The sequence below is a fragment of the Triticum aestivum genome, chromosome 7A, assembly GCF_018294505.1.
Source record: "Triticum aestivum cultivar Chinese Spring chromosome 7A, IWGSC CS RefSeq v2.1, whole genome shotgun sequence".
Taxonomy (NCBI): Eukaryota; Viridiplantae; Streptophyta; class Magnoliopsida; order Poales; family Poaceae; genus Triticum; species Triticum aestivum.
The window spans coordinates 7,348,079-7,372,660 of record NC_057812.1 but is presented as its reverse complement, the minus strand read 5'-3'; the positions used below and the strand labels follow the sequence as shown (position 1 = coordinate 7,372,660).

The 24,582-nt window shown below is 44.3% G+C and overlaps 1 pseudogene; it reads left to right on the top strand.

Annotated features, from left to right (window-relative positions):
• Positions 1 to 3,001: 3,001 nt before the first annotated feature.
• Positions 3,002 to 24,582, top strand: part of LOC123152745 (putative disease resistance protein At3g14460) — a 48,562-nt pseudogene continuing 26,981 nt past the window's right edge.

Here is a 24,582-nt window from a genome sequence, read left to right as displayed (position 1 = left end):
AAAGAGAGAGGCCAAAGAAGCCTAAAAAAGAGAGAAAAAAATAAAAAAAAATGAGAGAAAAGAGAGAAGGGACAATGTTACTATCCTTTTACCACACCTGTGCTTCAGAGTAGCGCCATGTTCTTCATATAGAGAGTCTCTTGAGTTATCACTTTCATATACTAGTGGGAATTTTCATTATAGAACTTGGCTTGTATATTCCAACGGTGGGCTTCCTCAAATGCCCTAGGTCTTCATGAGCAAGCAAGTTGGATACACACCCACTTAGTTTTAGTTTGAGCTTTCATACACTTACAGCTCTAGTGCATCCGTTGCATGGCAATCCCTACTCCTCGCATTGACATCAATTGATGGGCATCTCCATAGCCCGTTGATTAGCCGCGTCGATGTGAGACTTTCTTCCTTTTTTGTCTTCTCCACACAACCTCCATCATCATATTCTATTACACCTACAGTGCTATATCCATGGCTCACGCTCATGTATTGTGTGAAAGTTGAAAAGGTTTGAGAACGTCAAAAGTATGAAACAATTGCTTGGCTTGTCATCGGGATTGTGCATGATTTGAATATTTTGTGTGGTGAAGATGGAGCATAGCCAGACCATATGATTTTGTAGGGATAACTTTCTTTGGCTATGTTATTTTGAAAAGACATGATTACTTTATTAGTATGCTTGAAGTATTATTGTCTTAATGTCAAATGATAGACTATTGCTTTGAATCACTCATGTCTTAATATTCATGCCATGATTAGCTTACATGATGAAGATTATGCTAGGTAGCATTCCACATCAAAAATTATTTTTTATCATTTACCTATTCGAGGACGAGCAGGAATTAAACTTGGGGATGCTGATACGTCTTCGTCGTATCTATAATTTTGATTGTTCCATGCCAATATTATACAACTTTCATATACTTTTGGCAACTTTTTATACTATTTTTTGGACTAACATATTGATCCAGTGCCCAGTGCCAGTTCCTGTTTGTTGCATGTTTTTTGTTTCGCAGAAAATCCATATCAAACGGAGTTCAAACGGTATAAAAACTGACGGAGATTTTTTTGGAATATATGTGATTTTGGGAAGAAGAATCAACGCGAGACGATGCCCGAGGGGGTCACGAGGCAGGGGGGCACGCCCCTGACCCTCGTGGACACCCTGTAAGGCAGTTGGTGCCCTTCTTTCACCGAAATAAAGGAAATATCTGGATAAAAATCGTGTTCAAATTTCAGCCCGATCGGAGTTACGGATCTCCGGGAATATAAGAAACGGTGAAAGGCCAGAATCTGGAATGCAAAAACCGAGAGAGACAGAAAGACAGATCCAATCTCGGAGGGGCTCTCGCCCCTCCCATGCCATGGAGGCCAAGTACCAAAGGGGAAACCCTTCTCCCATCTAGGGAGAAGGTCAAGGAAGAAGAAGAAGAAGGGGGGCTCTCTCCCTCTCTCTCCCGGTGGCGCCGGAACGCCGCCGGGGCCATCATCATCACCACAATCTACACCAACACCTCCGTCATCACCGCAATCATCATCACCAACATCTTCATCACCTTCCCCCATCTATTTACAGCGGTCGACTCTCCCGCAACCCGCTGTACCCTCTACTTGAACATGGTGCTTTATGCTTCATATTATTATCCAATGATGTGTTGCCATCCTATGATGTCTGAGTAGATTTTCGTTGTCCTATCGGTAATTGCTGAATTGCTATGATTGGTTTAATTTGCTTGTGGTTATGTTGATGTCCTTTGGTGCCCATCATATGAGCGCGTGCGTGGATCACACCATAGGGTTAGTTGTATGTTGATAGGACTATGTATTGGAGGGCAAGAGTGACAGAAGCTTCAACCTAGCATAGAAATTGATGCATACGGGATTGAAGGGGGACCAATATATCTTAATGCTATGGTTGGGTTTTACCTTAATGAACGTTAGTAGTTGCGTATGCTTGCTAATAATTCCAATCATAAGTGCATAGAAGTCCAAGTCAGGGATGCCATGCTAGCAGTGGCCTCTCCCACATAAAACTTGCTATCGGTCTAGTAAAGTAGTCAATTGCTGAGGGAAAATTTCGCAACTCTTACCACCACTTTTCCACACTCACTATACTAACTTATTTGCTTCTTCACCTAAACAGCCCCTAGTTTTTATTTACGTGCTCTTTATATTCTTGCAAACCTATCCCGTTACACCTACAAAGTACTTCTAGTTTTATACTTGTTCTAGGTAAAGCGAATGTCAAGCGTGCGTAGAGTTTGTATCGGTGGTCGATAGAACTTGAAGGAATATTTGTTCTACCTTTAGCTCCTCGCTGGGTTCGACACTCTTACTTATCGAAAGAGGCTACAATTGATCCCCTATACTTGTGGGTTATCTTTGGACCATTTATAAATCTCCTAGGAATTATATGTGAGCCAAATGATGTTGGTTTCAACATGATAATCCCTTAGTGAATATTTGCAACCTAACCCACGTTTTTGTTTTATTGATTGAACAAAAATAATTTGACTTGATATTTGAATTTGAATTTTGACTTGACTTTTAATCAAGTGACAATTAGCTTAGTAAAGCATGGTGACACTGGGGGTGTTACATGACGGTAATTCTCATTTCTTCATTTGTGGAAGCTCACCACTATTCTACTCTGTTTTTCTTCTACAAATATGGCTCTGTATTATCTTTGTTGTTGCAGCCGGCTAATCTATCTCCTTTTTCCCGATCCAATAGTTTTTTCAACCATTGCTATATTCACTAGTTGTTTCTACCTCGGATCCATAAGCACTTTCGTTGATCGTTTATCATTTTATTCAGGTCATTCCTCACTCTGAATATAGTATTCTCACTCTTTACCATTGTCTTTTTTCTTATCACCATTGCAGTTGACTAATTTATCTAATCATTTCCCACTTCAACAGGGTTTTCATCCATCACTGTGCCTAAGCATCCACAAAACACAGCTCTCATCCCTCAACATATACACAAAAAAAATTACTGCAATCCGATGGAAGTGGCGTCGGCTACCACTGCCTTAAGCGTTAGCTTAAAATTAGCCGCATCGCCAGTATTGAAGAAACTCCTTGCTAATGCTTCAACGTACCTTGGAGTGGACATGCCGCGTGAGCTCCATGAACTGGAGACCACTATCTTGCAGCAGTTCGAGCTGTTGATTGAAGAAGTAGACAAGGGAAGCCACATGCCCAAGTTGAACAAGTGGCTTGAAGAACTCAAAGAAGGCTTCTACATGGCTGAAGAATTGTTGGACGAGCATGAGTACAAACTCCTCAAGCGCAAAGCAAAGGGGAAGGATTCCTTGTTGGCCAATCCATCCTCCATCACTAGCACTTTTATGAAGCCTCTATGTGCTGCATCAAGCAGGCTGTCCAATTTGAGCTCTAAGAACAGGAAGCTACTTCGCCACCTCAATGAACTGAAGGCTATACCCTGGCGAAAGCCAAGGACTTCCGTGAACTCCTCTGCTTACGAACCGGCTATAATGCAGAGAGCCCCACCATACCATCAGTTGTCGTTCCTGAGGCCACATCACTACCACCTCTGAAAGTGATTGGTCGTGACAAGGATTGTAATCATATAATAGATCGTTTTACCAAGACAGCTGCTACTAATGAGTCTAGTACAACTATGTACTCGGGTTTGGCCATTGTTGGAGCTGGAGGCATGGGGAAGTCCACCTCAGCACAACTTGTTTACAATGACAAGAGGGTAAAGGAATGTTTTGATGTGAGAATGTGGGTAAGCATCTCACACAAACTTGATGTCCGCCGTCATAAACGAGAGATCATTGAGTCTGCCTCTCAGGGGGAATGTCCACGCATTGATAACCTTGATACTCCACAACGCAAGTTGGCAGACATACTTCAAGAATCAAAGGAATTCCTGCATGTACTGGACGATGTTTGGTTTGAACCTGGTACTGTAAGGGAGTGGGACCAACTGTTAGCTCCTCTAGTTTCCCAACATATGGGAAGCAGAGTTTTGGTAACTTCTAGACGGGATACATTTCCAACCGCTCTTTGCTGTGAAGAAGTGTGTCCCCCAGAAAACATGGAAGATGCTCAGTTCTTGGCACTCTTCAAACACCACGCATTCTCTGGACAAGAAATCAGAGATCTGCAGCTGCGTGAAAGGCTCGAAAATTATGCAGAGAAGATTGCTAAAAGGCTTGGGCAATCTTCTTTGGCGGCAAAAGTTGTGGGTTCCCAGTTGAAAGGGAAAACAAATATCACTGCTTGGAAGGATTCTCTAAATATGAAGATTGACAAATTAAGTGAGCCCATGAGAGCTCTGTTGTGGAGTTATAAGAAGTTAGATCCATGTTTGCAGAGGTGCTTCCTATATTGCAGCTTGTTTCCAAAAGGCCACAAGTATGTCATGATGAGTTGGTTCATCTTTGGATGGTAGAGGGCCGTGTTGATTTGTGTGACCAAAACAAGAGAGTGGAAGATATTGAGAGGGATTGCTTCAATGATATGATCTCCGGTTCGCTTTTTCAACCAGTTTCTGGGAAAGACACTCCAAAATACCATGTTATGCATGATCTCCTGCATGAGCTGGCAGAATCACTCTCTAAAGAAGATTACTTCAGATTGGAAGATGAGAAGGTGACAGAAATACCATCCACTATCAGATTCCTATCTATTCGTGTTGGTAGTATGCAAAAACACAAGCAAAATATCTGCCAGCTACATCATTTACGCACTATTATCTGCATAGACCCCCTAATGGATGATATAAGTGATCTTTTTAATCAGATACTACAAAATTTGAAGAAGTTGCGGGTACTATCTTTGTCATCTTACAAAGTAGTAAGTTTCCAGAATCTATTAGTGAGTTGAAGCACCTTCGGTATTTGAACATCATCAGAACACTGATTTCTGAATTGCCAAGGTCACTGTGTACTCTTTACCACTTTCAGTTACTTCTACTAAGTGACCAGGTTGAGAATTTGCCTGAGAAAGTATGCAATTTAAGGAAGTTACGGCATCTTGAATGGCGTCAGGATATAGTATACAGGTTCGACAAAGATGCACGCCCTCAAATTCCTTACATTGAAAAGCTAACTTCGGTTTGAAAGGTTGAGAAATTTTCTGTCCAAAAAAAGGGGATATGAGTTGCAACGAGAGACATGAATGAGATTCGTGGCAGTTTAAGTGTCACAAATCTTGAGAATGTCACTGGGAAAGATCAAGCCTCAAAATCGAAACTGCATCAGAAAATTCATCTTGGCAGCTTGCAAGTTGTGTGGAGTTGCAAGAATGACACTAATGCAGAGGATAATTTATATTTGGAGATTCTAGAAGGCCTGATGCCACCGCCTCAACTTAGCGATCTTACAATTGATGGCTACAAATCTTCAAAATATCCAAGCTGGTTACTTGATGGTTCATATTTTGAGAATATGGGATCTTTAAGCTTTGTTAATTGCACTGCATTACAAAGTCTACCATCCAATACTGAGCTATTTGGGAATTGCTCTTCACTCATCATCCACAATGTGCCAAACCTGATGACATTACCTTGTCTTCCACTAGGCCTTAAAGTGTTAAATGTAGAAAATTGCCTACTGCTTATATTTATTTCCAACGATGAGCTTACCATCATGACTAGAGACAGAATATCATGAGCACTGACCACTTGGCATCACAACTTGGTTTAATCTGGGAGTTGGATTCAGGATCGAATATTAGGTGTATACTCTCACGTGAACATACATTTCTGAAGCAGCTGATGATACATATGCATGCTGATTTGTCACATATTCAAAACCTTGAAAGTGCAATAGAAAGAGAGAAAGATGAAGCATTGGGATAAGAGGGTATCATAAAGGCATGGATATACTGTCACGAGCATAGGATGAGACTCATGTTTGAAAGGAGAAATGGGCTGCCGCTGCTCACACCCTCAGGACTTCGTGAACTTTCTCTTTCTTCATGCAGTATTACAGATGGAGCTTTACTATTTGCCTTGATGGCCTGGCTTCATTGAAAAAAATTGGTCTTAAAAGAGATTATGTCTTTAACTACACTTCCTTCAGAAGAGGTGCTCCAACATTTGACAGAACTTGACTTCTTGTTCATCGGATGTTGCTGGTGTCTCAGGTCATTACGGGGCTTACGAGCTGCTACCTCTCTTTCACAAGTTGGATTGAACTCCTGCCCTTTTTTAGAGTTGGCATTTGGAGCAGAATGTTTGCCATTGTCCCTTCAGAGGCTCTTGTGTGCTTGCAGCTGACTTCCTCTGTACTGACTGGCCACACATGAAAGATATTCACATAGGGAATTGCAGAAGCACTGCATGCTTGTCTGTTGGTAGTCTCACCTCTGTTATATCATTGTCACTGAATCAGTTACCAGATTTATGTATGCTCGAAGGATTGTCTTCCATGGAACTTCACAGGGTAGAATTGGTTGATGTTCCGAAACTCACCCCCAAGTGTATCTCAGAGTTTCGAGTCCAGGACTTTCTCCAGGTTAGCAGTCCTTTAATGCTCAACTACATGCTCTCGGCTGAAGGTTTCACAGTTCCACCACATCTCTCTCTTGAAAATTTTAAGGAACCATTCGTTTCATTCGAAGAATCCGCAGATTTGACATCTGTCAAGAGGCTAGGTTTCTCTAATTGTCAAATGACTTCCCTGCCAACAAATATGAAATACTTCTCCAATCTAAAGAGTCTCGAAATCTATAGCTGCCCCAACATATCATGTTTACCAGATCTGCCATCCTCCCTCCAACACATGTATATGTATATGGTTGTAGTGAGCAGTTGAAGGAGAGCTACCTAGCACCTGATGGTGAAAGTTGGCCAAAGATCACCCATCTCAGCTTGAAGCACTTCGAAACCTGAATAAAGTTTCTTTTGGATTCCCACCTACAAACAGATTGAAAGGTAAATTAGCTCCTCTCGGCCACTGTTGCATTCTCAAAGATATATTGTGTTTTCTAATATATATGCATTTAATTAATTTCTTTATCTTTTCAAACACTCCAATTAGTTAAAAGTTTCCTTCATTTGTTTACTTCAAATTAATGGCATGCCTATTATGAGGTGGAGTGCCTCAGGCTGGCTCATCTTACAGTTCCTATGGTGTACAATGAATGCCATTTCCTTCTTTGTTCATTTATCTCATGTACTATATATGAATGGTCCTATGTGTGCACTTTCAATTGTATTTGGCTTGTGTGATGTATTTACGAGGACGGTTTCTGCCTGTCTTAAGCATGCAACGTGAGTACTAGTTTATGGCACTTTGCAATGCGAGAAATTACTAATTCATCACGAGTGAGCAGTATGCTGATGCGTGCACTTTAATTAGTCCTAGCTAGCTACTCCCTCTGTAAACTAATATAAAAGTGTTTAGATCACTAAGCTACTCCCTCCGTAAACTAATATAAGAGCGTTTAGATCACTACTTTAGTGATCTAAACGCTTTTATATTAGTTTACAGAGGGAGTAGCAGATAGCTTGTCTGTGATCTGTTTTGCTGGTGCTCGGCTGGGGAGTGATGTCAGCTGGGAAACTACAAAGCATGTTGCTTCTTATATAGGTTTGATTCTTTTCAAGTTTTGTATATAGCTTGTACAGTACAAGTTGTACATGAGTTTGTTGCTGGACAACCTAGACGATTTCCCTGACACTACTAGGAAAAGACATGCTAGTGGCGCACCAGTTTTGCCTACTAATGGCGCACTACTAGTGCGCCACTAGCACCACGCCATTAGAATCTCTACTCCTAATGGACGACTTGGTGAATAGTCTGCGCGGTTTTTTTTTTGCTGGTTTTTTTCGTCATCCTCCCACCTCCGTTTTATTTTCGTCATCCTCCCACCACTTACCACTTTCGTCTGGGTTTTTTCGTCCCCCTCCCACCACCCCATCGGTTTATTTTTTCACTATTTCCTTCTAAACAAACACTTTCCTACCGTACAAAAAGACATAGATCTAACTTTACTAAATTACCCAAATCAAACAATCCATCTCATCAATGCAATTTGCTTTAGGAAACATATAATGGATGTGAAGGAAACAAATAATAGACTATCCAAATCAATCGATCCATCCCATCAATGCAATTTGATTTAGGAAACATATAATAAATTTTAAGGAAACAAATAACAGACTTTAAAGAAAAATCCAATTTTAAGGAAACAAATCAATCGATCCATCCAAATCAAACGATCCATCTCATCAATGCAATTTGCTTTAGGAAACATATAATGGATGTGAAGGAAACAAATAATAGACTATCCAAATCAATCGATCCATCCCATCGATGCAATTTGATTTAGAAAACATATAATAAATTTTAAGGAAACAAATAACAGACTTTAAAGAAAAATCCAATTAACTAATCTCTACTCTTAAAGGCCCCCCGATTGATTTTTGTCCCTCGCTTCCTTTCCCAGCACTGATACAATGGAAGGAATTATAATCCACCTATTTGTTCTCCTACATATCCGTGCAGGCAACACAACATAAACCGGTGAAAAAACACTCACCTCGCACGTCCCCCTGCCTGCAATCCCGAAACGCCGCCATCGCTCCAGGCTCCAGCCTCCGCCGTCCTACATCTTGCCCCTCTCCAACCTCAGAGACCTCCGCCACCGCCGCCATCTCGGAACCCCAGTTCAGGGCAGGACTCAGGGAGGGTGTGGTTGTGGATGACGCTGCCGCCGTCGCAGAACCCTAGGGCAGGGCGTGGTCGCGTTGCGGGCACCGCGAGCGGCCGTGCGTCTCCCCCATCAGGCTGTCCTTGGCAGGAACTCGGGACCTCCTCCTGACAGAGCTAAGGCCCTCCGAGGTCCAAGTCGCTGTGCGGCGTGCACAGTAATCTCCCCGGCCTACTCTGTCTTCACGTCAATGCTCCTGTGCTCCGACCCTCCCCGACCCCTCCCAGCAAGCAGCAGAGTCTCTCGGGTTCGAGCTCCACCGGGCCGCCGGCGGCGGCGTCCATGTTCGTTGGGCGGAGCACAACGCTAGGTTTGAAATCCACCATGATGCTACTAATGAGGCTCTCCTTCTCCTTTGTTTCGTCTGGGTTTTTTCGTCCCCCTCCCACCACCCCATCTCGTCAGGGTTTGAAATCAATAAGAGCAGCACAAAGTCTAGGTCCCTGTCTCGGTGGCAGACAGAAGGAGGAAAAGGATTGATATGTATGAGAATATTAATATTGAACTCTTAAAGTTAATGTGGCCCCGTTGCAACGCACGGGCGTTCTTCTAGTTAAATACTAATGGCGCACCCCTGGTGCGCCATTAGTATCTGGTGTACTAATGGCGCACCATGCAGTGCGCCATTAGTATAGCCCGTCGTGCGCCATTAGTATGCCTCCCAGGGGGCCATATGTACCCATGTGCTTTGGCATACTTGTTGGGGAACATAGTAATTTCAAAAAATTTCCTACGCACACGCAGATCGTGGTGATGCATAGCAACGAGAGGGGAGAGTGTTGTCTACGTACCCACGCAGATCGACTGCGGAAGCGTTGACACAACGTAGAGGAAGTAGTCGTACGTCTTCCCGATCCGACCGATCCAAGCACCGTTACTCCGGCACCTCCGAGTTCTTAGCACACGTACAGCTCGATGACGATCCCCGGGCTCCGATCCAGCAAAGCGTCGGGGAAGAGTTCCGTCAGCACGACGGCGTGGTGACGATCTTGACGTTCTACCGTCGCAGGGCTTCGCCTAAGCACTGCTACAATATGATCGAGGTGGAATATGGTGGCAGGGGGCACCGCACACGGCTAAGGAATGATCTCAAGGATCAACTTCTGTGTCTAGAGGTGCCCCCTTGCCTCCGTATATAAAGGAGCCAAGGGGGAGGGTGCGGCCGGCCAGGAGGAGGGCGCAGGAGGAGTCCTACTCCTACTGGGAGTAGGACTCCCCCCCCCCCAATCCTAGTTGGAATAGGATTCCCCGAGAGGGAAGAGAGAGAGGGGGCCGGCTACCTCTCCTTGTCCTAATAGGACTAGGGGAGGGGGAGGCGCGCAGCCCACCTTGGGTTGCCCCTTTCACCTTTCCACTAAAGCCCAATAAGGCCCATATGGCTCCCGGGGGGTTCCGGTAACCTCCCGGTACTCCGGTAAAATCCCGATTTCACCCGGAACACTTCCGATATCCAAACATAGGCTTCCAATATATCAATCTTTATGTCTCGACCATTTCGAGACTCCTCGTCATGTCCGTGATCACATCCGGGACTCCAAACTAACTTCGGTACATCAAAATGCATAAACTCATAATAACTATCATCGTAACGTTAAGCGTGCGGACCCTATGGTTCGAGAACAATGTAGACATGACTGAGACACATCTCCGGTCAATAACCAATAGCGGGACCTGGATGCCCATATTGGCTCCTACATATTCTACGAAGATCTTTATCGGTCAGACCGCATAACAACATACGTTGTTCCCTTTGTCATCGGTATGTTACTTGCCCGAGATTCGATCGTCGGTATCCAATACCTAGTTCAATCTCGTTACCGGCAAGTCTCTTTACTCGTTCCGTAATACATCATCTCGCAACTAACTCATTGGTTGCAATGCTTGCAAGGCTTATGTGATGTGCATTACCGAGAGGGCCCAGAGATACCTCTCCGACAATCGGAGTGACAAATCCTAATCTCGAAATACGCCAACCCAACATCTACCATTGGAGACACCTGTAGAGCTCCTTTATAATCACCCAGTTACGTTGTGACGTTTGGTAGCACACAAAGTGTTCCTCCGGCAAACGGGAGTTGCATAATCTCATAGTCATAGGAACATGTATAAGTCATGAAGAAAGCAATAGCAACATACTAAACGATCGGGTGCTAAGCTAATGGAATGGGTCATGTCAATCAGATCATTCAACTAATGATGTGACCTCGTTAATCAAATAACAACTCTTTGTTCATGGTTAGGAAACATAACCATCTTTGATTAACGAGCTAGTCAAGTAGAGGCATACTAGTGACACTCTGTTTGTCTATGTATTCACACATGTATTATGTTTCCGGTTAATACAATTCTAGCATGAATAATAAACATTTATCATGATATAAGGAAATAAATAATAACTTTATTATTGCCTCTAGGGCATATTTCCTTCAGTCTCCCACTTGCACTAGAGTCAATAATCTAGTTCACATCGCCATGTGATTTAACAGCAATAGTTCACATCACCATGTGGTTAACACCCATAGTTCACATCGATATGTGATCAACACCCAAAGGGTTTACTAGAGTCAGTAATCTAGTTCACATCACTATGTGATTAACACCCAAAGAGTACTAAGGTGTGATCATGTTTTGCTTGTGAGATAATTTTAGTCAACGGGTCTGTCACATTCAGATCCGTAAGTATTTTGCAAATTCCTATGTCAACAATGCTCTGCACGGAGCTACTCTAACTAATTGCTCCCACTTTCAATATGTATCTAGATTGAGACTTAGAGTCATCCAGATCAGTGTCAAAACTTGCATCGACGTAACCCTTTACGGCGAACCTTTTTGTCACCTCCATAATCGAGAAACATATCCTTATTCCACTAAGAATAATTTTGACCGCTGTCCAGTGATCTACTTCTAGATCACTATTGTACTTCCCTTGCCAAAATCAGTGTAGGGTATACAATAGATCTGGTACACAGCATGACATACTTTATAGAACCTATGGCTGAGGCATAGGGAATGACTTTCATTCTCTCTCTATCTTCTGCCGTGGTCGGGTTTTGAGTCTTAATCAACTTCACACCTTGCAACACAGGCAAGAACTCCTTCTTTGACTATTCCATTTTGAACTACTTCAAAATCTTGTCAAGGTATGTACTCATTGAAAAAACTTATCAAGCGTCTTGATCTATCTCTATTATGATCGTTGGAGCTTGCATATTTTGTTAGCACCTTTAGGATTGACAAAACCTTCTGGTTGTATCATATACAACTCTTCTTTAAATCCATTAAGGAATGTAGTTTTGTTTATCCATTTGCCAGATTTCATAAAATTGCGGCAATTGCTAACATGATTTGGACAGACTTAAGCATCGCTACGAGTGAGAAAATTTCATCGTAGTCAACACCTTGAACTTTGTCAAAAACATTTTTCGACAAGTCTAGCTTTGTAGATAGTAACACTACTATCAGCGTCCGTCTTCCTCTTGAAGATCCATTTATTTTCTATGGCTTGCCGATCATCGGGCAAATCCATCAAAGTCCATACTTTGTTCTCATACATGGATCATATCTCAGATTTCATGGCCTCAAACCATTTCGCGGAATCTGGGCTCATCATCGCTTCCTCATAGTTCGCAAGTTCGTCATGGTCTAGTAACATGACTTCCAGAACAGGATTACCGTACCACTCTGGTGCAGATCTAACTCTGGTTTACCTACGAGATTCGGTAGTAACTTGATCTGAAGTTACATGATCATCATCATTAGCTTCCTCACTAATTGGTGTAGTAGTCACAAGAACAGATTTTTGTGATGAACTACTTTCCAATAAGGGAGAAGGTACAATTACCTTATCAAGTTTTCTACTTTCCTCCCACTCACTTCTTTCGAGAGAAACTCCTTCTCTGGAAAGGATCCATTCTCAGCAATGAATTTTCCTTCGGATCTGTGATAGAAGGTGTACCCAACATTTTCTTTAGGGTATCCTATGAAGACGCACTTTTCCGATTTGGGTTTGAGCTTATCAAGATGAAACTTTTTCACATAAGCATCACAACCCCAAACTTTAAGAAACGACAACTTTGGTTTCTTGCCAAACCACAGTTCATAAGGCGTCGTCTCAACGGATTTTGATGGTGCCCTATTTAACGTGAATGCAGCTGTCTCTAATGCATAACCCCAAAACGATAGTGGTAGATCGGTAAGATACATCATAGATTGCACTATATCCAATAAAGTACGGTTATGACGTTCGGACACACCATTATGCTGTGGTGTTTCAGGTGGCGTGAGTAGTGAAACTATTTCACATTGTTTTAACTGAAGACCAAACTCGTAACTCAAATATTTTACCTCTACGATCATATCGTAGAAACTTTTATTTTCTTGTCACGATGATTTTCCACTTCACTCTGAAATTCTTTGAACTATTCAAATGTTTCAGACTTATGTTTCATCAAGTAGATATCCCCATATCTGCTCAAATCATCTTGTGAAGGTCAGAAAATAATGATACCTGCTGTAAGCCTTAATATTCATCGGACCACATACATCAGTATGTATGAGTTCCAACAAATCTGTTGCTTACTTCATTGTTCCGGAGAGCGGCGTTTTAGTCATCTTGCCCATAAGGCATGGTTCGCAAGCATCAAGTGATTCATAATCAAGTGATTCCAAAAATTCCATCAGCATGGAGTTTCTTCATGCGCTTTACACCAATATGACCTAAATGGCAGTGCCACAAATAAGTTGCACTATCATTATTAACTTCACATCTTTTGGTTTCAATATTATGAATATGTGTATCACTAAGATCGAGATCCAATGAACTATTTTCATTGGGTGTGTAACCATATAAGGTTTTATTCATGTAAACAGAACAACAATTTATTCTTTTACTTAAATGAATAACCGTATTACAATAAACATGATCAAATCATATTCATGCTCAACGCAAACACCAAATAACACTTATTTAGGTTCAACACTAATCCCGAAAGTATAGGGAGTGTGCGATGATGATCATATCAATCTTGGAACCACTTCCAACACACATCGTCACTTCACCCTTAACTAGTCTTTATTCTGCAACTCCCGTTTCGAGTTACTAATCTTAGCAACTGAACTAGTATCAAATACTGAGGGTTTGCTATAAACACTAGTAAAATACACACCAATAACATGTATATCAAATATACTTATGTTCACCTTGCCATCCTTCTTATCCGCCAATCACTTAGGGTAGTTCCGCTTCCAGTGACCAGTCCCTTTGCAGTAGAAGCACTTAGTCTCAGGCTTAGGATCAGACTTGGGCTTCTTCACTTGAGCAGCAACTTGCTTGCCGTTCTTCTTCAAGTTCCCCTTCTTCCCTTTGCCCTTTTCTTGAAACTAGTGGTCTTGTCAACCATCAACACTTGATATTTTTCTTGATTTCTACCTTCGTTGATTTCAGCATCACGAAGAGCTTGAGAGTTGTTTCCGTTATCCCTTGCATATTATAGTTCATCACGAAGTTCTACTAACTTGGTGATGGTGACTAGAGAATTCTGTCAATCACTATCTTATCTGGAAGATTAACTCCCACTTGATTCAAGCGATTGTAGTACCCAGACAATCTGAGCACATGCTCACTAGTTGAGCGATTCTCCTCCATCTTTTAGCTATAGAACTTGTTGGAGACTTCATATCTCTCAACTCGGGTATTTGCTTGAAATATTAACTTCAACTCCTGGAACATCTCATATGGTCCATGACGTTCAAAACGTCTTTGAAGTCCCGATTCTAAGCCATTAAGCATGGTGCACTAAACTATCAAGTAGTCATCATATTGAGCTAGCCAAATGTTCATAACGTCTGCATCTGCTCCTGCAATAGGTCTGTCACCTAGCGGTGCATCAAGGACATACTTCTTCTGTGCAGCAATGAGGATAAACCTCAGATCACGGATCCAATCCGCATCATTGCTACTAACATCTTTCAACACAATTTTCTCTAGGAACATATCAAAATAAACACAGGGAAGCAACAACGCGAGCTATTGATCTACAACATAATTTGCAAAATACTACCAGGACTAAGTTCATGATAAATTTAAGTTCAATTAATCATATTACTTAAGAACTCCCACTTAGATAGACATCCCTCTAATCCTCTAAGTGATCACGTGATCCAAATCAACTAAACCATAACCGATCATCACGTGAGATGGAGTAGTTTTCAATGGTGAACATCGTTATGTTGATCATATCTACTATATGATTCACGCTCGACCTTTCGGTCTCCGTGTTCCGAGGCCATATCTGCATATGCTAGGCTCGTCAAGTTTAACCTGAGTATTCTGCGTGTGCAAAACTGGCTTGCACCCATTGTAGATGGACGTAGAGCTTATCACACCCGATCATCACGTGGTGTCTGGGCACGATGAACTTTGGCAACGGTGCATACTCAGGGAGAACACTTCTTGATAATTTAGTGAGAGATCATCTTATGATGCTACCGTCAATCAAAGCAAGATAAGATGCATAAAAAGATAAACATCACATGCAATCAATATAAGTGATATGATATGGCCATCATCATCTTGTGCTTGTGATCTCCATCTCATGATCACCATCATCACCGGCGCGACACCTTGATCTCCATCGTAGCATCGTTGTCGTCTCGCCAATCTTATGCTTCCACGACTATCGCTACCGCTTAGTGATAAAGTAAAGCATTACATCGCGATTGCATTGCATACAATAAAGCGACAACCATATGGCTCCTGCCAGTTGCCGATAACTCGGTTACAAAACATGATCATCTCATACAATAAAATTCAGCATCATGCCTTGACCATATCACATCACAACATGCCCTGCAAAAACAAGTTAGACGTCCTCTACTTTGTTGTTGCAAGTTTTACGTGGCTGCTACGGGCTTAAGCAAGAACCAATCTCACCTACGCATCAAAACCAACGATAGTTTGTCAAATAGACTCCGTTTTAACCTTCGCAAGGACCGGGCGTAGCCACACTTCGTTCAACTAAAGTTGGAGAGACAGTCACCCGCAAGCCACCTGTGTGCAAAGCACGTCGGGGGAACCGGTCTCGCGTAAGCGTACGCGTAATGTTGGTCCGGGTCGTCTCGTCCAACAATACCGCCGAACCAAAGTATGACATGCTGGTAGGCAGTATGACTTATATCGCCCACAACTCACTTGTGTTCTACTCGTGCAAATAACATCAAACCATAAAACCAGGCTCGGATGCAACTGTTGGGGAACGTAGTAATTTCAAAAAAATTCCTACGCACACGCAAGATCATGGTGATGCATAGCAACGAGAGGGGAGAGTGTTGTCTACGTACCCACGCAGATCGACTGCGGAAGCGTTGACACAACGTAGAGGAAGTAGTCGTACGTCTTCCCTATCCGACCGATCCAAGCACGGTTACTCCGACACCTCCGAGTTCTTAGCACACGTACAACTTGATGACGATCCCCGGGCTCCGATCCAGCAAAGCGTCGGGGAAGAGTTCCGTCAGCACGACGGCGTGGTGACGATCTTGATGTTCTACCGTCGCAGGGCTTCGCCTAAGCACTGCTACAATATGATCGAGGTGGAATATGGTGGCAGGGGGCACCGCACACGGCTAAGGAACGATCTCAAGGATCAACTTCTGTGTCTAGAGGTGCCCCCTTGCCTCCGTATATAAAGGAGCCAAGGGGGAGGGTGCGACCGGCCAGGAGGAGGGCGCAGGAGGAGTCCTACTCCTACTGGGAGTAGGACTTCCCCCCCAATCCTAGTTGGAATAGGATTCCCCGAGGGGGAAGAGAGAGAGAGAGAGGGGGCCGGCCACCTCTCCTTGTCCTAATAGGACTAGGGGAGGGGGGAGGCGCGCAGCCCACCTTGGGCTGCCCCTTTCACCTTTCCACTAAAGCCCAATAAGGCCCATATGGCTCCCGGGGGGTTCCGGTAACCTCCCGGTACTCCGGTAAAATCCCGATTTCACCCGGAACACTTCCGATATCCAAACATAGGCTTCCAATATATCAATATTTATGTCTCGACCATTTCGAGACTCCTCGTCATGTCCGTGATCACATCCGAGACTCCGAACTAACTTCGGTACATCAAAATGCATAAACTCATAATAACTATCATCGTAACGTTAAGCGTGCGGACCCTACGGTTCGAGAACAATGTAGACATGACTGAGACACATCTCCGGTCAATAACCAATAGCGGGACCTGGATGCCCATATTGGCTCCTACATATTCTACGAAGATCTTTATCGGTCAGACCGCATAACAACATACGTTGTTCCCTTTGTCATCGGTATGTTACTTGCCAAAGATTCGATCGTCGGTATCCAATACCTAGTTCAATCTTGTTACCGGCAAGTCTCTTTACTCGTTCCGTAATACATCATCTCGCAACTAACTCATTGGTTGCAATGCTTGCAAGGCTTATGTGATGTGCATTACCGAGAGGGCCCAGAGATACCTCTCCGACAATCGGAGTGACAAATCCTAATCTCGAAATACGCCAACCCAACATCTACCATTGGAGACACCTGTAGAGCTCCTTTATAATCACCCAGTTACGTTGTGACGTTTGGTAGCACACAAAGTGTTCCTCCGGCAAACAGGAGTTGCATAATCTCATAGTCATAGGAACATGTATAAGTCATGAAGAAAGCAATAGCAACATACTAAACGATCGGGTGCTAAGCTAATGGAATGGGTCATGTCAATCAGATCATTCAACTAATGATGTGACCTCGTTAATCAAATAACAACTCTTTGTTCATGGTTAGGAAACATAACCATCTTTGATTAACGAGCTAGTCAAGTAGAGGCATACTAGTGACACTCTGTTTGTCTATGTATTCACACATGTATTATGTTTCCGGTTAATACAATTCTAGCATGAATAATAAACATTTATCATGATATAAGGAAATAAATAATAACTTTATTATTGCCTCTAGGGCATATTTCCTTCAATACTAATGACGCACCAGTGAGTGATGCGTCATTAGTGTGATTTTCACAGTGCGCCATTAGTGTCTTGAGTGGTGCGCCACTAGTATGAATATTAGGGATTTTTTTTCTTTTCTGATATTTTCACAGGTTACAAAATATATTATTGGACAGAATTTAGACAACACCACATAGCAACAGCAGATTCATCGAATACAATAGAAGATTAGTCTCTGAATACAATTCATCATATTAGTCTCCGAATTCAAAAGACCGAACAAAGATAGAACATTACAAGTCTCGAGACCACGAGTAGCGAGTTTGTCTTCACATTACAAGTCGATATCGATCATCTAAACTACCATCAGATAGAAGAGAGCTGCGGTCATCACGATGAGCATCATCGCGATGAAACTGGTCTTCATCCATTTCCTCCAACGCTCCCTCTTCTCTCCAGCTAGATAGCACGCGTATCTAGATTCCGCCTCCGCCCTAGTGGTGTACCCTTTGTAACTGTTACCGCTGAAACGGTGAACCTGTCTCCGACACTCCTCCCAATCGTCGTAGACTCCGGGAACTTTACCCTTGTACACGACATACGACGACATCTCTATGCACTAGCCAAACAAAATGTTAGTAGTAATTCACAGACAATACATAAGCAATATATAAGTGTGCAACAAAAGGATCAGAAGAGAAAAGCAAGACATTAATAGCATCGATTACATCTAAGTTGAACGACTGTCCAAACCAAAGAGACATACAAGTTCATTAAAGTTTAATTACAACATGAGCCAATCAATGTTTCAGAACTATACATAGCATCACTACTTTGGACTCGACTCAAGGGACCGGAGCGTGGATGAAGCCGCCGTCTCTCATGATGGTCATGAAATCGCGGGCGTTGTCAGCCTGCATTTGTAGCGTTGTGTCTATCTCACTATTGGACGGTTGCTTTCTGAGGTTGAACTGCCCCGAGGTACGAAGGACATCTTGATGGATGATTTCCGCAAACTCCGACTGGATGCGAAAGAATTCTTGTCTGATGTCCACGTCCTGGATTGCCGACAAGCTCGCGGCCCAATCTTTGAGATTATTTGGTAGCAGAAGGTGATTATGGTCCCGTACGATCGCCCGCATGTGATGGAGGGCGTAGTAGGCATCCTTCTGACCGCCAGGCGACTGCTTGACGTAGTAGAACATCGTATTGTGGGCGAGCACGTGCTTGCCGTACTTACGAACTGCCCTGGTGAAGGTGCCTCCAGATTTGGCGTAGCCGGGGAGAACATCATTAAGAACTTTCTTGATATTTGTGTAGTCTTTCTTTGACTAACGGTCCGAGTCGAAATACATGGCCATGGAATATTTCGGGCTTAAGAGGATGAGTGTGCAATGTGTGTCACTGCACAAAACACGGAATGTTAAATAAAACGATCGAAATCTAAGAAATCATATGTTACGGGGCGGTTGAGGGGACGACTTACTCAGGAAAGTAAGGCACGAGGAAGTTATCCTTATCTGGGTTTGCCAGAATGATGCCTTCGAGGTAAGAACTCGCGACTTGCCGGTCCCCAGCGCTGCCCAAGATCTTGGCACGCATGTAGAAGGGGTCGACTATCACGATGTCCGGGGTCTTGTCTCTAATGATCCGCATCTCCATGCTCAGCGGAAATAGCCGAACGAAGGTGTAGTGCAGCGGATGAAGGTTAAACATAGCGAAGATGTCATCAAACCGCAGGACGATCGTACCCCCAATGGAGTTATCCACAAAGCCCTTGCCCTCTGGCACCTTGGCCACGAAAACCAGGTATGCCACATCATTCTCTCTGAGACGCCGCTTCTCCAAAGAAAGAACACTGTCATGCAGACTCCGCATAGCACCGGTTGCAGCATTGAGCATATTAGGTGGTAGCATCGGCCTACCCGCCACATGCACCCTCCTCGAGATATCCTTAGGTGAAGGTGGCCCGTCCTGAGCACGGATCGTACTCGGTGCCGGCTGGCTCGCACCCTTGTTACTCTTTCTTTTCCGTCCCTTCTTCTTCTGCTATAATGGGACCGAGTTCTGCTCACAGACCGCCTTCTTGAGTGTGCTGGGGCTGATAATATTTCGCACCTCGGCTATCTGAGCCTCGGTGAAGTCGGCAGCTGGAGGCGTCTCCTGAGAACTGAACGCCAGATGACACCTGTTGCAATTGGGTTTCTCCGCGGTACCAGCTAGATCGCGATCGTCTTTTGTAGGGTTGGGTTCTTGAGAAGGCGGCCCCAAGAATTCCTCATCGTACCCATGTTCGGCAAAGTACTTATCGACATTCGTAAATGTACCGTCGTCGTTGTCGTCGTCATCCGGATCCTGTGCCATATGCATGTTCGGATCCTGTGCCATAGGGATGTCCGTCATGTCCGGTAGCGTTGCGGCGGTCTTTCCATGGCTTGGCGCCGGCACGACTGGCGGTGTTGTCTTTGGGGTGGTGTCCCCCGCCCCCAAACGAATCTGGCTCTTCGGCCAAAGCAGGGGCCAGCTTAGGCAGGCGCTGAGGGTCATCAGATCATCTTCGTCGGCCCCGGCGGGTCGAATCGGAGGTAACAACTCGTCGCAGCCTGGCAGCACCCAAACCAGTTGAACCCTATACACGGTGGGTGGCATCGGATTACCGTGGAACACGGGGTTGCCCGGTTGAACGATTTTTCCCTTGGCGACATCGACCAACTCGTCGTTCACGAAGTGCAGGAGAGTGCACGGAACATCGGCGGCGCCCTGCGAAAACATGTAGGGCGTCAGGGATGCCCATTCAAAGGCAAGGAGATGAAGTCCTCGGCCGAGAGGCTTAATTAGTTACCCTGATGATGGCGTCGAGCTCGGCTAATGTCGAGGCACCGCCAGTGGCGGGCGTGCAACTGACGGAGGGGCCACTTGCTGCCGAGGTGCCGGCCGGCGTACACCCGGGTGAATTAAGCTCCAATGCTCGTGCCGGCGTCGGAGACACCAATACCGCCTCTGCCGGAGACACCAATGGCACCGCCTGCGTGTTGTGCGAGTTGCTGGCCGTGAAGCTGGGAATCAGGGGCGGCCCCTGTTGGCCGCCCGCAATCCACGTCGTCAGCCCATGAATCGAGGTAGGCATAATGCCGGTGAGCGTCGATCCCAGTTGTTGTTGCACTTGCTCTTGGACAATCTCCGGAATCCGCGCCACTTGTGCCTTGAGTTCTTGAACCTCGCGCGACTGGCTTTCCGAGCTGGTCTTTCTCTCCTTTCGCCCACTAGCGTTATAGTATGACGACCATTTTGTGGACAAGCCTTTGCCGGCCACACGACCAGCTGACGACAGTTTACTGAGCTTATCCTTGTTTTTCATTACATTCAACGCCCTATTTAGAGTGCTGTCCCAAGGGGTGCTCTGAGACGACCCCGCGCTACTGCTTTCAGTCTCCTTCGCCAGAACAAGCTCAAGCGCCCTGGTCTTCGGATCCGTGGTAAGCTCCTTTGTTACCGGGTCCTCCTTGTACCGGGCCCTGACATAGTTCCTGGTCTGCTTGTCACGGTATTTCTCGAAGCGGGGTGGTAGGCCTTGCTCGGCACGCTCCGCGTCCTCCTTGTCCCATATAGGCTCCACCACTCTGTAACCGCCAGGACTGAGTTTGTGTTCCCCTAAGTTCAACTCCCGCATTTCTTTCCCCCACTGACTTGATTCGGAGGTTGCGCTGCTCTCGCACTTGATCTTGAACTCCTTGTAGTCATCTTCGCTGATCGAAGGATTTTTCACCTTGATCTTCTCATAACTATCACCTTTCTCAATCATTCTCTTCACCATGCTTCTCCAAGTAGACAGGGCCGTGCTCATCCTCGTGAGGGCGGCACTGTTCACTTTATTCCCTGAGAGGCATGTGTTTTCAAATTCAGCGGGGAACTTGTATCGTTCGTGTAGCTTCGTGAAGAGAAGGTTGCGCAAATTCCCTCGGTCCTTATGCCTTAGGTTCTCGGTGTTGATCGACACGGTGCTCCAGAGAATGCACCCAAGCTGAATCGAGTACCCCTTGATTATATGTTTGGGCTCCGTTGGATGCCCGTCGGAGTCTACTTGAGTAAATTCCTCCTTGACGTTGCGGAGCACGTTCGGGCGCCGGTCCTTCCGTTGCCTCTTCGGTTGGCTGCCATCTGTGCGTGCGCTGCCATCATTAGTGGTGGCATCCTCGGCGGCACCATCAGTGGTGGCATCCTCGGCGGCACCATCAGTGGTGTCATCCCCGACGCCACTAGGGGTTGTGTAGTCAGGATCGGTGTCTTCCGCGGCGTCCTCATAGCGGTGAGGTTCTTCCTCCATCTCCTGGGACAGCTCCCAGAATTGCTTGCCGCCCGAACCGCCGGCCTCATCGTTGTTGGCCATGTTTCGCTCTAAATAGGAAAAAAGTTTGGTCAAAAAGTTGGTTATTGTCAAGGAACAAGATCATGGTCTCATCATTTAGGTTTTGTCGACACCGAGGCATCCTAAAAGCTAAGCTTTTATCATTTAGGGTTTGTCGACGCCGAGGCACCCTAAAAGCCTAAGCTTTCATCATTTAGGTTCTTATCGACACCGAGGCACCCTAAAAGCCAAGGTTTTATCATTTAGGGTTTGTCGACGCCGAGGCCCATGCATAACACAAGAGGCAGTTGATCCTACTTAATTAAGTACTAAGATACCCCGCCCCATGCATTAGTAGCAAGTACCCATATGTCCGATTTTTAGCAAAGTCATGCTAAAATTCACGAAATTTTTTAGCATGACCTTTGCTGAAAATAGGACATATGGAGTACCCGAATTTGCCGGAACGAAAGTTAATCAACATTCCGGCAAACTCAAGGGCCTCTCGGGGTACCTGCAAAATCATCACGACACGATGGTCGGAGACAAAACCCAGCAAACTAGCACCACAATGTGCCTCTACTTTCATATGGATGAAAAGGCCACAGACCATATGGTCCTATGCTTTCATATGGACAAAAATCAGCTCAACTTATGTGAGCTTCCATTCCAGATCTAATAGGTCACCCAACAAAAAATCATCAATAGTTTTAGCTAAAAAAAATCATGGATTGCTGTTAACTGAAAATTAATACTGACAACTTCAGCATCTATAGACTTTGTGTTGTGGCAGCAGCTAAAAGCCCTACATCTTGTCTCTCTGTTTATTAAAGCTGCTGTTTATGTGTCAAGTTTGACATCAACTTGACTGAATATCAACTTGATAGATCAAAAGCTGATAGATTGTGGCCAGGGCCATACTAGTCTGATTTTACACTAGAACAAGCTCACTACACTACACTACACTACACTACATTACACTACACATGCTTAAACTCTGAACATAAACAAACACCAGCAATGCAATATATAAACTACCTCTGTTTCTAGGCAACAGGAGTTATCATCAATGCTTTTGAGTTTATTAAGTACCTTTAGTTCAGCTTTAAATGTCAAAAGAGCTTCATAGAATCTTGAATCCTCCAAATCACTCTTAACAGTTCTGCATTGCACAAAGGCAGCAATGAGCCAATGATATCAGTAGCAATAATAGGTGCTTACATTCTCAAAGTGAACCTACAGAGTTCTAGTACAGTGAGTAACTCCAAATTCTTTTAATAGAAGCACAATTAATATCAGAACAAAAATAACGAAATAATAGATGTGATTTTAATACAAATAACTGTTGGTGATATTGCCAGTCACTTAATTTGTTGGGTAACAACTTCAAAACAAACTAGTTATTATTATTTTTCTTGCCAAGTTTAAAATATAATAAAGGGTTGTAGTGAATATCTAGCAGAAAATGTCTCACATGGTCACATATGCACATAATTTCAGTCAAGTATTTGTAATATACTACTCCCAAATAAAGTACAGCCACATGCTTCATTTTCAGAAAAATAGGTGGCGATGTAAAACAAATAGCGGCTTTGATGTTTCAGAGCTAATTAGATGTTCTGAACATTCTGAAGAACTTGTCTCATAACCTAAAAAGCCACAACTAGAAGAAACTCTGACATATTAAGATGCGAACACCGAATGACCTGTTTTTTTTGTAATATTCTCTTCTCAGCAGAAAGGATGCTAAACAAGTATGTAAAAAATGAATAATTAAGACTCTATCTGTTGAAAGTTTCATTCTTGAGAACAAAAACTAAATTAGCTTCAGAAAGGAATGATTGAGACTCAATCTGTCTAGTATTAAAGATCAGAAAATATTGGGATCAACTTTGTTAATTATTGAGACTCAATCTGATTGCTAACGAAGCTGCTGCCGAGGTACATAAACATACATAAATGAATCACTACATTCACTTCAAGCCTTCACAAAATTGGTAGCTTTGTTTTCACTAATTACCTGGTATAGCATAAGGAAAATTACCTAGTGTAGTATAAATATAAAGAAAAAAACTTAGGTGTCTCAGTAGCTACAATTATCAATCTTTTTGTGTGCCATCACAAAGTGTTGGTTGCATCTGGCATGTTCCTTGCCTCTATAAAACATGGGCGCAATGCTTCTAACTTATCTCTTCTTTTTTGCAAAAACCATCTAATTTCTCTGAAAAAAATGCAGAAAGCATCTAACTGACCATAGTACCAGATTCAGGGCAGGCCCATGGGCAGGGAATGGGAAGGAAGGGTGGAGAGGGAGGAAGGAGGAAGGAGGAGAGGTACCTAGGCGGGCGCGGCCGGTCGCCGGAGGGGTCGGGGTCGGGGTTGGGGTCGGGGTCGGTGGCGGCGGAGGCGTCGAAGGGATGCCTCGGTTGGTCGTGGGGAGGCCGGGGGCCGCGGTCGTCGTCCTGCACCCTGTGGCGCAGGGCAGGGGCCGACGCGGGGAGGCTGTCGGTGACGGCGAGGTCGCGGAGGCGTCGACGATGGCGGAGCTGCAGTGGTGGGGGGCACGGGGGCGGCGGCGTCGTGGGTCGGGGCAGC